The 18,239-nt window shown below is 31.0% G+C and overlaps 1 protein-coding gene across 1 annotated transcript in view; it reads right to left on the bottom strand.

Moving 5' to 3' along the window:
• LOC126885948 (proton-coupled amino acid transporter 1-like) overlaps positions 1 to 18,239 on the bottom strand; it is a 575,934-nt gene that overhangs the window by 237,581 nt on the left and 320,114 nt on the right. The window lies entirely within an intron of this gene.

Here is an 18,239-nt window from a genome sequence, read left to right as displayed (position 1 = left end):
AGAAAAAACTAAAATTTGGTTATATATAATTTTTTACGTGTATTGAGTATTTTTGGAGTTATTACCAAAAGAAAATGAATATTACGATAATTTTAAAAATTCTGATTTTTTTAAGTTATACCTATTTTCAAAAATATGCATTCTAAACCGGTCGAAATTGTCGAAAGCTATACCTATGCTAATATAAAGAAATTTTTGTAAGGATTACTATAAATTTTAATATTTGTGGAAATGGCGTATGTTTTATTTTTCACTTTCTCCTAAAAAATTTAAAGGAGTTCTTTTATTTTCATCATAACTTGCTTATTTTGATGCTATTAACTTCTTCTGGAGCTCATTTGATAAGTACTCCAAAGTACTTTGACAAGTCTTTAGCAGGTATATTTTTTATAAAATGGGTCGTTTTCTCGTTATTTAAGATTAAAAATTTTGATTTGAGTACTCGTCGAAAAAAATATACATTCAATTACCCATAACTCACTTTGAATTAACATTATTTTTGTTCTTTAAGTGACGATGCATTCAGCTTTTTATTATCTTTAATTTTGGTAATTATAATTTTTTTGTAAAAGCTTATAGTTTTCAAGTTTTACGTAAAAAAGGGCTTTAAAACATGCATCTTTTACGAAAAAATAAAAAATTTTATCTTTAATAACTTAAAAAGTATTGATTTATTTTAATAGCTTTATATAACAAATTTTGCTTAGAATTTGTCCCTCTATCAATGTTTGGTATTATTTTCAATTAAGTAATTTTCACCCCTGAGAAGGGGTGGCATCCACCCCCAGGGTAAAAGCGCAAGTTGTCATCATGTCACCTTTGTTCCTTGAGGTATCTTCTCTAACTACTCATCAATTTTCATGAAAATCGATGAAGGTTGAAAGAAATCGGAGGTGAAAACCTTTAGTGGCTGCACAGTTTAATTTTTGTGGTTGCTGTGTATGCACCCTGCACCGTGGAAAATACTGGGGATTTAATCAATTGTGTACTGTAAATCCGCAATTGTGACGAATTACAGTTTCATTAAAGGAAATATTAATCAGAGCAATAACGGCAATTGTGACGATTTACAGTTCAATTAAATGAAATAATATTTATATTATGTTTATATTTCATAATTTATATTTAATATTATTAAAGCGAAACTATGGATCGGGCACTGCTCGCTAACAAAACTCTTTCACGACACTGTAAACGGCTCGGCGGTCATATTCATCCTCATTAAGTTCCTTCACTAAGTTTATTTCATATGGATGGAGTTTTTTTTTTCAAGACACAGCTGCTACTTGACACGTACTTAATAGACACTTTACACGATGCAAGTAATTGCGAAATTAATTGCACAATTTCTTGCTCAAGAATTTGTGCAATAAATTGCAACTAACTTTCTCCAAAAAAGTGATTAAAAGGTGCAACAATTGCATAAACTGACATAAAATAGACAGAAATTTCTTTAACAGTGAACAGAGAAGAAACTCTCAAATCAGAAAAAGTCTTATTTGATTTAACCTTAACCTGCTTTTATTTCAGTTTTTACTTATAGTTGTTCCATTTCCTTAGCCGCTTTTTTTCCATAATTACCATCATACTGTTAAATTGTTACTTAAATAAAGGTTAAAAATTCACTTAATATCGATTATTTAACATTTTATTGTACTTTCATCATTACCTATGTTAATTATTACAATCTTAATTAAAATAAAATTGGTAAACAATCAAACTTGAGAGGATGACAGAAGGTCAGTATCACCAGAAGTTGACAGAAAAGTAAAAATTACAAACAGTTTAGCCTTAAAAGCAAAATTTACTAAAAATATAACCAAATTGCAGAAAAAATTGCATAAAAAATAGCGCAGGTTCTATTTAGCTGCAACTTTTTGATGCAATAAGTTGCAGCAACTTTTCTGTGCAATTTTTGTATGACACGGTGAAATTTTTATTGCTGCAAGGACTTGTGCAATAAATTTCGCAATTACTTGCATCGTGTAAAGTGGCTATAACATGAAATGTAATAGGTGAACAGTACCTTTACTAATTTCAACAACCGGCATTTCAGTTTTTTGTTTGTTATTACCAATATTTCCAGCTTTATAATTTTTTTTAATAACTCGAACACATACTGCCTACTGGCGTATTTATCTTGATGTCGTTAATTAAATTGCAGGGCTGTCATACTGGCACGTATATTTGTAAAATAGAATGAAAGAAATTGTGAAATATTGTGACAAAATTGATGAAAAACAAAAACTGTGCGAAGAAAGAAATAAAATCTAAACCATTGGCGTAATAAGTCAACTAATTAAGCATATCAATATAATTTAAAAACAACAAAATACAATATACCTAAAGTTTAAAATTATGTTTAGAGAAATAAAATAACGTATTATATCGAATTTAAAAACCAAAAATACCTACAGGATATTGGCTTAGGGGTCAAAGTAAAATAATTACAAGTACCGGAAAAATGTGTCTCGCTTTAAAAATTGACCTGTCACTGGGTTTTTTTTTAAATGTTGTCGTAGTTCCTGATAATGATGCCTCTTTGTTTTTACCCGGCCACCCTGTATATTCACTTAGTCAATTGTGATTCTCGATAGGTTAATTTGTATTATCTTTATTTCGTATTAATAAGTAATCCTTTTCTGATGATTTTACTATCAATATAATTTTAAGAGTAGTCCACTTTTGATAATCTAAAATAAGTTAAGTAAGACAAATTTCGAACAAAAAACTTTTATTAAGTGAGAACTTTATTAGATTATCATTAATAGTATGAAATGTTACACTGATTATTTCATTCATAGGAGATTCTGACCAACAGAAAGCTACAGAAATCTAAATTAAATTGATAATTTTTGATAATTTCCCGTCGTTAAGTATATTACGTCAGATGCCCTTCGTTGCTACAAAAAAATACATTCAGTGACATTAATGACAATTAATGTTTTAAAAATTATAAAAGTGATGACTTTCAACCGTGAAATATTTATAACAACTGTGTGTTTAATTGTACTAATTTTTTACATATATAAATAAATTACAATAAAATTTTGGTTTTGAACAGTTTTATTCATGAAATAATCGCAACAAATTGCACTCGATCTCTAAAATTAATATAGAATTTTAGAGCTCTTGTGCAATTACTACTGATTAATTTTCTGACAAATTTTCGTTTCCGAAATTTTAACCCTACAGTAGTCACACCTTATTTTGAGACACGAATAGTCGCTGCGGACGGCTATTCAGCCTGGATACCAAGATACGACTTGCAGACTGCGACTTGGGTTAACAAAAATATATGAATGTTATATTTGATGCAAAACTAATATACAGTGCACTGAAATAAGTGTTACCCCCCCCCCTATAACTGATTTATTTTTAGTACATAAGCAAAACGCTCGGACAGGTCGATTTTTAAAATAGTCATAGTATATTATAGCATCAATGTTTCGAACTTTACGCGATCCCTCTTCAGGTGACAGGCATAACTTTGATTTTTTTAAATGGGATAGTACATCATGTGATAGCTCATTTAAAAGCTTTTGAAATACTGATTACAAAAATGTATAATACTTTAATCCTTTTTGAGAGCGTAGGTGCAAAATTTCAGTCGAATTCTTTTTAAATGCATTTATTTTTTTCGAATTCTGAGAAAACTAATAGGTATTTTTGAAAAACTTAAACGCAAAATGAAATATTACAGTATTATCGGGGGTGGAAAGTTCTGAGAAGTTCTATTATGTTTATTTTAATAAGTCACAGGGGGAAAAACAGAAAATTTAGTCTGATTTTTAATTTTAAATGGATCATTCAAAAGTAACTTTTTGTTTATACTAAGGGAATGTCTATCCTCGGTAATAATGACATATTTCATTCTGCGTTCAAAAATACTTATTAGTTTTCACAGGATTCGAAAAAAATTATTGCATTTTGAAAAAACTTCGACCGAAATTATGCGCCTGCACTCTCAAAATTGATTAAAGTATTATACATTTTTGTAATCAGTATTTCAAAAGCTTTTAAATGAGTGGTCACACATGATGAATATTCCTATTTAAAAAAATCAAAGTTGATCAATGATTAATTTAAAATCAATGATTAATTTAAAATCGACCTGTCTGAGCGTTTTGTTTATGTGCTAAAATAAATAAGTTAATAAAAAGGTAACACTTATTCCAGCGCACTGTATTTTCAAATAATAAAACAAAGTTAAACCAGACAAAAACAAACTAAAACTGTAAGAAGCAATTTATTATTATACAATAAAATTATTCCTTTTTCAACTCTAAAGTATAAAAATCATAATAACATTCCTTGGACAGGTTAGTTGCACTCAACAAAAAAATTTAATATTACTCCAAACAGTCTTCGTAGCGATCACTAAACATTATTTTGGAATTTGCCAAGCATAACAATGTATGTATTATATTTTTTGAAACTAAATTCTTTTTTAGTTTTAAAGTTTATTCCTACTGCATCTGCTACACCTTCCACGGGTTTCTTGGTATACTTGAGGGATATTTTCCGTCTCGATGTAAACCTTTTATGAACCAAAGGACTCACACTCTGGAAATGCTAATAATACTTACAGTAGTAAACTCATTAAAGATTTCATAAACTCTTAAGCAAGACAGTAGCATTTCGAGAAGGCACCTAGACTAACTAATAATAGACCAGGGTAATAAGCTAGAAATACACCATGTTCGGGACACTCAAAGATCCAGGTAGCTAACTACTTTTTTAGTTATTGTATACCTATAGGATGAAAACCTACCTGTTTTCTGCCTAGAGTTCGCGTCTATTTTTTAATTATTGACAATTTAGTGCAAAAATCGCGATTTTTGCGATTTTTTGCATCCCTTTCAATATCCAAATAGTTGACATAAAATTACAAAATTTAATTCTTTAGAACATTAAAAAATCCGCAAAATTCTGATTTTTATAAGTTAAAAAGTTAATTTGTTGCTACGCAAACTGCAAAATAAGTGAAAATCGTTATTTGTTAATAACTTTTACTAAAACTACCTTAGAACTTTAGTGTTTCACCCAAAGTTGGGTATTGGGGTACTTAACAAACCCTCAAAATGTGAGACCGATCCATAAATTAGTTTAAGAGTTATTCTAATTGTTTATCCCAGAGACCTTTATTTTGCAAACAACATAAGACAGAAAATAATGAAGATAGGGCAATTCTGAGTATGCCAAATGAAAGTAGAAAACTGATGCTATCAAAATGTACTAAAAAATGTTAAAAAGATTATCTAATATAGTCAAGAATCCTAATGCCAAATTTGTGAAATTTTATAGTTTAAAAATATTTAGAACAACTTGAAAAGTATTGTCTGTAAAAAAAGTCATTTTACATATTACAAAAGCTGGTATTTTACACGAATTTTAAAAATGTAGTTTAACTGGTGATTAGTCGTGGTAAGTGAAGGGGGAGCTGGGAGCCGACAAATGCACGAGTTCAAAAACTAAAAAAAGCAACTTAAAACTACTATCATTTTCTATATCTCGTGATCTACTGAATATTTTTTGATCGTTCTTTTTTAAACTTGTATGTAATTTTTCTGTACATTACAAATATGTAATTTGTCTAGATATTTCTTAATTAATAAACAGTCTAATTTGTTTAAACAATTTTTGAAAAAATAATTTTTTCCCAAAAATCCATGATTTTAATCATACTATCCCTATTAATCATAGAAAAAGTTAAGGTATACTTTAATAAATAAATTCTCTTCAATAAATAATTATCTAATAAAAATCATTTATTTATTAAAGTGTACTTTAACTTTTTCTGTGATCATTAATGATACTATGATTAAAAAAATAGATTTTTGTAAAAAAAATATTTTTTCACGAATTGTTTAAACAAATTAGACTCTTTATTAATTACTAAATTTATAAACAAATTGCATGTTTGTAATGTACGTAAAAATTACATACCAATTAAAAAAAGAAAGATCAAAATCCATTGAGTTGATCCGGAGATACAGCAAATTATATTCGTTTGAAATTGCTTTTTCGGTATTTTAACTCGCTGAATTTGTAGGTTCGCCCTAGTAATCGTTTGCACTACATTTTTGAAAAATCGTAGAGCGTGCTGTGAAGGTATAATTATTGTGCAAATTTTTTAAGAAAAAATACAAATCCCTTTTTTTTAAAATGGCATTATTGAGATTCCTTAATTATTATAAACAAATTAGCTGTGAATTAAAAAAAAACATATGGGTAACTTTGTTCCAAATAAGCCCAGGCTAAATTTTTTTATTTGAAAATTCGTGTTAAAATACTATCTTTTCGAATATATAAAAAGATTGTTTCTACGGATAACATTTTTAAAGTTAATCTAAATGTTTATAAACTACAAAATTTTAAAAATTTGGTATTAGGATTTTTGACTATGTTAATCATTTTTTATCTTTTTTTAATACATTTTGATATTACTACTCTTCTACTTTCATTTGGCATACTCATAATTGCTCTATCTTCATTATTTTCTGTCTTATCTTATTGCAAAATAAAGGTCTCTGGGATAAACAAATAGAATAACTCTTAAACTAATTAATCGATCGGTCTTTAAGGGTTTGTTAAGTATCCCAATATCCAACTATGGGTAAAACACTAAAGTTCTAAGGTAGTTTTAGTAAAAGTTATTAACAAATAAAGATTTTCACTTATTTTGCAGTTAGCGTAGCAGCAAATTAACTTTTTAACTTAAAAAAACCGGCATTTGAAGGTTTTCAATGTTCTAAAAAACTAAATTTTGTAATTTTATGTCAACTATTTAGTTTTTGAATGGAGTGCAAAAAATCGAAAAAATTGCGATTTTTGCTCTAAATTGTTAATAATTAAAAAACGGACTCGAACTCTAGGCAGGAAACAGGTAGGTTTTCTTCCTATAGGTCTACAATAACTAAAAAAGTAGTCAGCTACCTGGATCTTTGAGTGTCCCGAGAAAATCCTTATTACCCTGGACTATAATCCGCGAGCGACTACTGAGGAGTTAAAACTTTTCGCTCAATGTATTCTCGTTAAAAAGTAGAAAATGATTATAAGTTCCTCATATTTATTATCGTATGCTCAACACTTAACTAAAATACTTGTCGTATTGTTCATCTTCAACTTTGTAAGATTTTTAAACCAAGTATCAAATATTTCGATACTTTAATAAAAGAAATTTGAATTTAAAATTTGAATTTGGTTTTTTTTTTTTTTTTTTTTTGTAAGCATTTATTAACAATCAGAATTACATATTCTATAAGCTAATTTGATAACAAGTACAATAACATATATCAATGTATTATTGTACACTAAAATGGCGTTATGAGGTACATCACCCAGCGGTTTCACCTCAGTTTCAGCGAAGATCTATGGGCCATAATCTTCGCAATCTTCTGTTGTTTAGTGGCTGCAGTAATGGTAATATTAATTGGTTGGGGTGGTCTTCCAATTTCTCGTGATGTCTGTTGGCTCTTTCTTGAATTACTGTGCTGACTAACGGGATGTTTAGGTCTGTATGAAGGGTTTGGTTGGAAATGTACCACGGGGCATTTGCGATGGTGCGTAGAATTTTTGATTGAGTTCTTTGGATAATTTTTGTGTTTGATTTGCTGGCACAACTCCATAGTTCTATACCGTACGTCCATATAGGTTTGATGACTGTTTTATAAATCAGCAGTTTGTTCTCAATTGAGAGTCGAGATTTTCTACCTATAAGCCAATTTATTTCTTTCACTCTCAACTCAATTTGTTTCTTTTTCTTTAAAATGTGTTGTTTCCAGTTTAATTTAGAATCAAGATGAAGCCCCAGGTATTTGACGATGTTCTGTTGTGGTATGTTGACTTGATTAAGGCTAATATTTGGGCATTGGTCTTTCCTTAGTGTGAAAGTTATATGTGTTGACTTAGTTTCGTTAGCTTTTATCTTCCATTTCTTTAACCACTGTCCAATTTGGTCTAGGTGTTCTTGAAGTTTTAATACTGCAGCTCTTGGATCCTCTTCAGTTGCAAATATTGCTGTGTCATCAGCGAAAGTTCCAATGGTGGTTTGTGGAGAGGTTGGTAAATCGGATGTGTACAGTACATAAAGAAGTGGACCCAATATACTACCTTGTGGGACTCCTGATTGAATTTTGTTACGGTTTGATAGTTCATCCTCCACTTTAGTTTCAAATTCTCTGTGATTTAGATATGATTTTAATAAGTCAAAGTATTTGTTGGGTAGGGATTTTTTGATTTTATAAAGTAATCCTGGGTGCCATACCTTATCAAATGCTTGGCTGATGTCCAGAAAGGCTGCTGTGCAATACTGTTTATTGTCCAAAGCTCTATTAATTACATTTGATATGCGATGGCATTGTTGCACTGTAGAATGACCTTGCCGGAATCCAAATTGGTGTTCTGGGATCCAGTTTTGGAATTCTAGGTCGCTCATAATTCTTTTAAGTAACAGCTTTTCAAGAAGTTTTGACATTATTGGCAGTAGACTTATTGGGCGGTATGATGAAACATCCGTTAAAGCTTTACCAGGTTTCGGTATCATAATTACTTGGGCAATTTTTAGTGATATAGGCCAATAATTAAGTCTTAAGATTGCATTTAATATGTACAATAACTTCATTATACCTTTTTTAGGAAGTTGTTTTAGCATTGTTGCTGTTATGAGATCAGTGCCTGGTGCCTTCTTTTCATTCAAATGATTAATTTCATCTTTGATCTCCTTCGGTGTAATTAAAGTTAGTCGCTCTCGTTGATTAATTGGTAATTGAATTTGGTGAAAATTTGGCACCCACCGGCCTCTTGGAAGTTTCAATAATTAATTTAAGCAAAAAGCAATGTTAATTTATGAAATATTTTTTTTCCGTTTTCTGACAACAATAGAATGTATTTTGAAGTAAGTAAATTACGTGCATTCTTCTTTTTGTGTAAATTAATTTAATTAAAAAAATTTGGCCCCCTTTATAAATAAATATGTCAATATTTTTGAATAATCTTTCGCCCCTTATTCTTATTTAAAAAAAAATCATCGATTACGTTATGAAGCCCATATGGATGACGTCACTAGTATGATATGTATGCCAAAAATCATAATTTAAAAATAAAAATCGACCTGTTTCGGGATTTATTTCCAAAATCGCCCATTCACGAAAAAATTAATGTTTTCCAAACTTTAGATGCTCACTGTATATTATACAGGTGTCGACATAGCAAAAGCTAGTAGCTTTCATGGTATGATAATGATTAGTTATTAATTCTAATAATTATTGTTCTTTGTGGTTTTCAGATCATCCTTTTATGTTCCACCTCTAGGAATAATTAAACAATAAAACAGTTGATAATTTTTATCGGCCTTGAAGAGGTTCTATGTCATCAATTCAATTGTGTAGTACCTAGAGGTAAATCAAAATAATTACTGTTTCCGGTACACCTAAGCGTTATATTGTAGTCACGTTTGATTTCCTTTTTGTTACAAAATGAACCCATTTGTAAACAAAAATAAAACTGTTGCAATTGCCATCGACAATAACACTGATATGGATCAACTGACGATAGTTCTGCATATATTGTAGTAGGAATAGCAGGTATGTAAAGCCTGGATTGTATTGGATTATATTTATTAACCGTATGAAACAGAAATATACACTAAATAAATCACAAAACTTTGTTAAAATACAAAATAGAACACTACAGAAAAGAACTAAAGTCCGCCTGAATTTGACTATTTGAAAAAAAATTGGAAAAAATTCTAAAATAAACTCAAATTAGACAACTCATGTCCAGAGAGAGGAAAGTATTAACAATAATTTTGTATAAACGGCATTATTCGTAATTAAAAATGTATAACTATGTAATGAAATCAACCTAATAAGTTACGCCAATGTCTACTCGTTGGGTAGGTTGGGTACAAATAACAAAATATTCCAAATCAATCAGGAGATATTAAATTAAGAAATAAACAGCAATAAGTCCCGATTTAAAAAGTTTTAATTCCTAAAATTGCATCCAAAATGGAAAACATAAATAATATCTTTGTGTGAAAAAAAAGCAAAAAAACGAAAGAAGGAAAATGCTAATAATAAAGATTATTTTTGTAATAAAAATGTTAAAATTTGAAATGTCACAGAGGTTCACTAGTTCAAATTCGATAGTTTAGTAAAGAAGTAATTCTGTCGATTATTTGACTAAAATGTGTTAACCGTACTAATATGGAGACAGGGCATCCACATAAACCAGGGCATTTAGCACTAAAACCACCGGAATACATCGATCTTTCAATACAGGTCCTAGAGACTTGCATTAATTCTGTTCAGTATGCTGTCATAAAAAAAGTCTACAATAGAAAAATGAGTGGAAAGGCATAATTGCATTTTAAAATGCATAAAATGCATACAAAAGTGCATAAATATGTCAAAATAAATATATTAAGGACCAGATTTTTTTACTCGGCGGGGTTTTTGGGGTTGCTGAACACGAATACGTCATCAGGACTGACCCTAGGAGCATTTGGTGCCCAGGGTCACTGCTAAGGCACGCCATCTGGAGGTTAGAGGGTTGTCGGCACTAAATTGATGCAAACAGATTACTTGGAGGTTTTAGAAGCCGCTGAATACGAATACGCCATCAGAACCGACTCTTGGAGCACATGGTGCCCAGTGTCACTGCTAAGGGACGCCATCTGGAGGTTAGAGGGTTGTCGGCACTAAATTGATGCAAACAGATTACTTGGAGGCTTTAGAAGTCGCTGAATACGAATACGCCATCAGAACCGACTCTCGGAGCACATGGTGCCCAGTGTCACTGCTAATGGACGTCATCTTTTGCAGTTTCAATTTTACTTTTGAATTTTAACAATAATTATTCAAAAATTTTAATACTGATTATTCAAGCTTTCAAAAGTAATTTTAAATTATTGTTGTTAAAATTTTTGGTAGTTAAATGTTCATTCTAAATGTTTGTATGTAATAAAATTGTTAAAAAATAATTTTTTTCAATACAGTTTTGTTGCTTTTGTATTTATTTTTCTCATAAACTAATCACTATAAGCATCAAGTGTTATACATTTTTGAAATCAGTACAAAGAGGACAATCCAAATATAAAATAAAAAAGGGGGTATTATTTAAAAAAAAATTAAGGGATGATTCCGGGGGTGAGAGGGTGCCATTCCCGGTAAGCTTAAATATGGGATAATGTCTCCCCCTTCAAGTATTATTTGACGTGTTTTTGCGATTTTTCTAAAAATTGGTGGTTCAAAAGTTATTTCAGGTGGATAATTTTATCTGAAGAGCACTGTATATAACAATCATGATACACCTCTCATGCTCTCAATCTGCATAATCCAACATTAAAAATGTATAAAATCCATTAGTAATCCACAAAAGATTATGAGGCTATATGTTAGATTAAAAAATAAGAAATGTTATTAATAATAATGAACAAAGTCAATTAATAATCGAAGTAAAGGTAAGTCTGGCTTTCAGAGAGATTGAATACATATTGATGTAATTTACAATACAGTTTACACAGTTTACAGTTTACAGTTTACAGTTTAATAATACAGCTACACTCACCAGTTGTAAACAAAGTACCTATTATAATTTTTTCTACGAGCGTGCAAAAATGTATACTTTCGCGGACGCGTTTTAGTTTAGAAATTTTTACTTTTCCGCACGCGTTTTACTTTTCCGCACACGGTTTTACTTTTCCGCACGCGTTTTACTTTTCCGCACGCGTTTTACTTTTCCTCACGCGTTTAGATATTTTAATATGGCCTTAAAATAATTATAATACATGCAATAAACTAATATTTAGATATTATTTACTATTTTATTTCAAATCTATCTTATTGTGTTCCTGTTTTAATGAAATTAATGAGACAATTCGATGAAATAAAATTATTTTGACATATTCGAAAGTCAAATCGGTAGACAATAACAGTTGTTTCGAATCATCATCATGGAAACCAAGACCGTCGTCATGCTAACTAATTATATTGAAAGTTTGGTTTTGACAACCTTGTCAAAGAATTAATTTGTGTATGTATTTTCATATTAATTAAATTAATTGATTTAGATTTGGTCATTTTTTAAAGACTCGTAGAAAAAATATTCTTCCTAAGTCTTGCAGAAAGTTTTTTTTCCGCACTCGACTGCTTGCCGAATTCCCGCTTCGCGTCGTTTGGCAAACTGCAGTCACATGCGGAAAAGTATTACTTTCTGCACTTGTTAGGAAAATAACTATTTTAATCAACCAAAACCTCTGCCTTTTTTACTCTGACCACCGTATCTGTGACCATCCATGATAGCATACGCAAGTGAAGACAGTCATAGACTATTAACATTATGTTTAAGTTTTTTTTACGACTCATGCACGGTTTAATCTATTTAGCGCTTTAGTTTTGTTTTTAGATAGTCAAATTTAATACTGACAGGTTTAAGAGTTACTATCAGATCAGTAACAAATACACAAACAAAGTTAAGGTGAATAAATATTAGTTAAAAAAACCAAAATACATTTTGGTATGTAAATTGAAATTTTGCAACTACGTGCAATAAAAAAATCTAAAGATAGATAGCCACAATTCAAAAATAATAGGTTTCTTTAATTACAGTTGTACATATCTAATAGTAAAGTAATAAATCGTATAAATATCAAAGAAAGGGATATCCATTTAGCAGGTGCTTTTAGTATTTACATTAGACCCTGTCTTCGTCAACATCAAACAAAACAAGAATTTGTTGTTTGATTTTCAAACATATGTAATTGTATGTATGTTTGTATGTATGTATGTTTGTATGTATTGTAGGTATGTTTTTTAAAGAATATTTAAAAAAGAGTAATTGAAGCAATTCAAAGAATATTAAAAAAAACATTTAAGGAAAAATATTGAAAAATAAGCCAACAATGGCAAATTTTTACAGACACCTTAAAAATGGATTTTGCGATAGACATCAGAACTCGTTACTGGATCATGTGAAACAAAAAATTCAAAAAGATTTTAAGCTGAAAATTTGTTAGTAGCTTAACGGTGTCTAGTCGGACAAACTTTGACGTATGGGAACACTGGAACAGAAGTTTTAATTGTGGAACGTAATTTTATTTTTGGAACGTTGTAACGTGATACGTTAACCCTTAGCAATGAACAGAACTTCTACGAAATAAAATATAATATAGTTTCTATTAGTGTACATATGATTGGCAGTGACTGCTAATGAACTTATGTATGTTGTGATTTAGTAATGTATTTATACACCAACAAGAAAAGGCCACGGGTTACTTATTTATTGTTTCCATTAGACCGTTGTTATGTTTAAATCGAACACTCCCTCTCCTATGGCGCTACAGCTCAAGTCGGGCCCTGGCCTCCCCTAGCATCCTTCTTCTTCTTCTTCTTCTTCTTCTTTAGTTGCCGTGTCTGTATTCAGACGTTGGCCGTCATCATGTTTACAATTTCCTGAAATCTCTCTCTATCGGCTGCTGCGTGAAATAATTCTACTGTGCAGCCACACAATTGTCTAATATTACGCAGCCATTAAAGTTTCTTTCGACCAATCCATCTCTTTCCCTCCACTTTAAAATGTATTATAAGGCGAAGCATATGGTATTTAGTTCCTCTAATTATATGGCCGAAGTATTCTGTTTTTCTCCTCTTTATGATGCCTATGAGAAGGCGTTCTGAATTCAGCATTTGAAGAACATCTTCATTGGAAGTGTGCGAAACCCACGATATCTTTAAGATTCGTCGATAGCACCACAATTAGAATTCTTCTATTTTGTTTAGTACTGTGTTTTTTAACGTCCATGTCTCACAACCATACAATAGGATAGACCACACATAACATTTCAGCACTTTCTTTCGAATATTCATCGACAGGTTTCTGTTGCATAAAACTGGTTTCCAGGTCATAAAAGCCTTCCCTGATATTTCGATCCTAGTTATTATCTCTTCATCAGAGTCACAATTTACATTTAACCAGCTGCCAAGGTACTTGACATGATTTACCCGTTCTAACTCCTCTCCATCAAGAGAAAGCTGACCTTGATCTATATTAATCTTTCCAACTGCCATCCACTTTGTTTTTGAAATGTTGATTTTAAGGCCTCTCCGATAACTTGCTTCACTGACTAAATTTAGTAGTGTCTGAAGATCTTGTAAATTTTCAGCAAGAATGGCTGTATCGTCAGCGTATACAGTTTTTGATATTTTAATTTATAGGTCATCAAAATAAGAATCTATGTAAATGTAATTTTACTGATTTTTTTACATTCTGGCAACAAAGCAATTTAACCATTACTATAACGATAACGATAAGCACTACTTTAAACCTCCGTAAATTACGGAATCCCTTATGTTTAATAACGATAACGGATCATATATTCGCTACTGCGCAGATGTAGTATAACGATAACCATAACGGAATTGCAAAATAAGAGGTGCAAAATCTCTCTATTAATAAACTTTTTTGGTACGCGGAATCCATGCCTAAGAGTAAATAAACAAGTGGTTACATTCGGTTAACTTTTTAAAGTCATAAACGAGTTCTTGTACGACAATGCCAGATTATTTAATTTTATGAAAATAAAAGTTCACTTATGGTAGGGGATCCCAAGCGGGGATTTTTGCAGTTACTCGAGCGCGTCAGATTATCATATGGGAGAAACCTGGTACCCTGCAGATGTACCTCTACCATATATTGGCTCTTAACACAGGGAGGTTCGTAAGGGGGGCCCGAAAAAAATATATATGGTTAAAAATACTCGAAATTGTCAGATTAAGATAAGGTAAGTTAAGTACATGCAAGAGAGTGTATATTTAAAAAATCTGACGATTTGAGCGGGGCGTAAGAAAATGGGTGAGTCAAAAATTTTCACAAAAGAAAAGCGAATATTTCGCGAAATGAACGTCAGATCGAAAAACTAAAAAATACGCCTTCAATATTTTTCAAAAATCTATCGAATGGTACTAAACATGACCCCCACGGAGAGGGGTGAGGGTAAATTTTAAATTTTAAATACAAATCCCGCGATATTTGGCTAATTGAACATCAGATCGAAAAACTGCAAAATACACTTTCAAATTTTTTTTGAAAAATCTATTGAATGATACCAAACACGACCCCCCCACCGCGTCGGGGTGGGTGGTTACTTTAAAATCTTAGATGGAATTTTTATTGCAGATTTGGATTCTTTACGTAAAAATAAGCAACTTTTATTCGATACATTTTTTCGAATTATGGATAGATGGCGCTATAATCCGAAAAAACGATTGTTGGAAATGGAAAATTAAATTAAAAAATTCCCGTTAAAATGAAAAATTTTACTTAAATTTTTTTGATTTTAGGACCTAATAATCACAACCCAATTGGTCCCCATAACGCTCGAGTGACTGCAAATTTAGCATACTTTACTCCCCTACTATTACTTATATGGAGAACAAAATAATTTTTTTTGGAAACGGTTAAGTTTAGAAAAAAATATTATAGGACCTTTTTGTTCTACATTCTGTATTATATCTGTTACGGGCAATAACGTAAATCCGGCCAATAACGTTAATAACCGGTCAATATCGACAATGGCCTGTTGAATTAGTCATTTTCGACCATGACCGGATATTAACGTTATTGTCCATATAAACTGGACATTGATGATAATTTTAAATTCTTGATTTCCATCATTGTCCGGACATTTCCATCATTGTCCGGTCAATGTCAACAATGCCCGTTGTTAATCGGTCATTGTTGAAATTTAGAATAAAAGATAGGTTATGTTTATTATTTGCTTCATTTCTGTGCTCGTTCTGAAATTACTATCTAGTAGTAAATGTATGTAAAAAGTGTTATAAAATGCCATGGTCCACTATCTTATCAAAATAAAAATAATTAGCCTTTAAAAGCTATCTTATATAAAAAAAAAATAGGACATCATTCCTAATTTTATTTATTTATCAACATTGGCCATTTGCTTTTGGTCACTGTCGTTATTGACCGGTTATTGATGAAAACTATTATTTTAGGTTATTTTTTTACAACATTGGCCAATAGCTAAGGTTCTTGTCGTTAATGGCCGGGCATTGTCGCTAATAACCAGGGAAAATGGACATTCACGACAATGCCTGGTCTTTAACGTCAATGGCCAATTTACATCCTTGTCTGTAACATATTCATACCTTAACCCTAGAAGGACCAAGGAGGGTTAAAAAGTATCCACAACATTGCATTACATCCGATTTTCAAAATACCTTTGTTCCTAAAAATCTCAAATAATTAGTAGTTGTCGGCGTACTACTTCCCTATTAGATGGCATAATTAGCATTTCTATAATTTAATTTATTTCCTCATATTTTTATAAAAACTTGACAGTGGACTATAAAATAATCCCCTTGAATACCTTCAACACCATCCCAAAATGGAAAGGGACGATATCATTCATGTGTCAAATTATCAAAATCTAAAAGAAAAAAGGCCAATAAGGGTCGATTTCTCATACCTGCGTTAATCTATGGTTCAGTTGAACCAGGTTCACCCGTGATCTGTGGTTTTGTTTGAAATGCATTTCTCATTGCGCGTTCATGTCAGCGCTCGTTCTACAGCTTTCGAGAAATGCCAATAGATGGCAAAAGGTAAAAAACTGTCGCCATTTTGAACTACCATTTTTATGCTGTTTTTGAATAAAGTTAAATTTAAGTATTTATAGTCAAATAGTCATTTTAATAATTATAAATAAATGTTATAAAAACAAAAATAATGTTATCGTTTATCGTTAGGCTTAATATAATAAAATAGGATATATTTATATTATGACAGCGTTTCGTGTTAATACAACGCATGCGTAGTCCATGGAATCATCTGAACTGAGTTCTGAAATCTTTGAACGGCCGAATTCCACCGTTCAAGCATCGTTCAAGTTTAAACTGCCATCGGTTGAACGTGCGAATTGAGAAAGACGATTTTGACTTTAAACTGACGTTTACTAGAAGTTCAGGTTAAACTGGAGTTGAACTCGATATGAGAAATTGGCCCTAAGTGGGCAAAAACAACCATAGTTTGTTCAAAATGTAAGTATGTATGCGGTAAGCACAGCAAGAAGTCAAAAATGTTTAAAATAAAATCAATGGAAAAATTCCAATAGTTGGCTGTATACCATAGTTTAAAAAACTCATACAGAAGTAAAAACTTCAAGTTGTGTACTGGTATAAAATCGTTTATTAAAAAACTTCATAAAATGTCGCGCAAAACGTTTTCGTTCTAATTCAGAACATCTTCAGTGCATTCTGCTAAGTAGTTGAAACTAGCACACTAATTAAAGTGGTAACATCGTAATATATGGTTTACATGTTAGATATAATAAAAATATGGTGAATACCAGTCGATGTTAAAAGATTAAAATCAGTACATGCTTAAAGGGCAACATGCTTCCCTGCTCGAAAAACTAGGTACTTGCCAGTTCAATGGGCAGTTCACCATATTTTTATTATATCTAACATGTAAACCATATATTACGATGTTACCACTTTAATTAGTGTGCTAGTTTCAACTACTTAGCAGAATGCACTGAAGATGTTCTGAATTAGAACGAAAACGTTTTGCACGACATTTTATGAAGTTTTTTAATAAGCGATTTTATACCAGTATTCAACTTGAAGTTTTTACTTCTGTATGAGTTTTTTTCAAAAATGTTTCTGTATCCTACGATGATTCCCATTCCACTAAAGCCGAAGTCTCCGAGTAAATTATAAATTCGTATCTTTTAACTGTTCCATTAACGTCTAGGAATAATATAAAAGTGTTATTTTTAAATTAGTTTAAATAAAGAAGCACGTTTTTGATTAATTTATGTGTGGACATTTATTGACCCTCCTTGCTCCTCGCTGTTTCTACTAAAAGTTTGGTCCTGCGAGGGTAAAAGGAACGCACGATTTTCGGGAACATATAATAGATCTGAACGCACGATTTTCGGGAATATATAATAGATCTAAAATGACAGATGGGATATAAAACACAATAAACTATTTAAATTATCCAATTTTTGTAAGACAATAATATCGACCTTAATTTGTCTAATGAACTAACCTACATTATATTTATAAAAGAAACCTTAATTATAATATATGTACTATTTAATTTTTAAAGACTTACACATGTAGCTTGGTTCTTAAATGCTTCGGACATCTTTTCGATTAATAATTACAGATATCTGAGCCCCACTTTGTCTTCGATGTAAATATATACCCAATACT

This window comes from Diabrotica virgifera, chromosome 6 (genome assembly GCF_917563875.1).
Source record: "Diabrotica virgifera virgifera chromosome 6, PGI_DIABVI_V3a".
Classification (NCBI taxonomy): domain Eukaryota; kingdom Metazoa; phylum Arthropoda; class Insecta; order Coleoptera; family Chrysomelidae; genus Diabrotica; species Diabrotica virgifera.
Note: the sequence above shows the minus strand (reverse complement) of the source record. Positions and strands in the feature narration are given on the sequence as shown.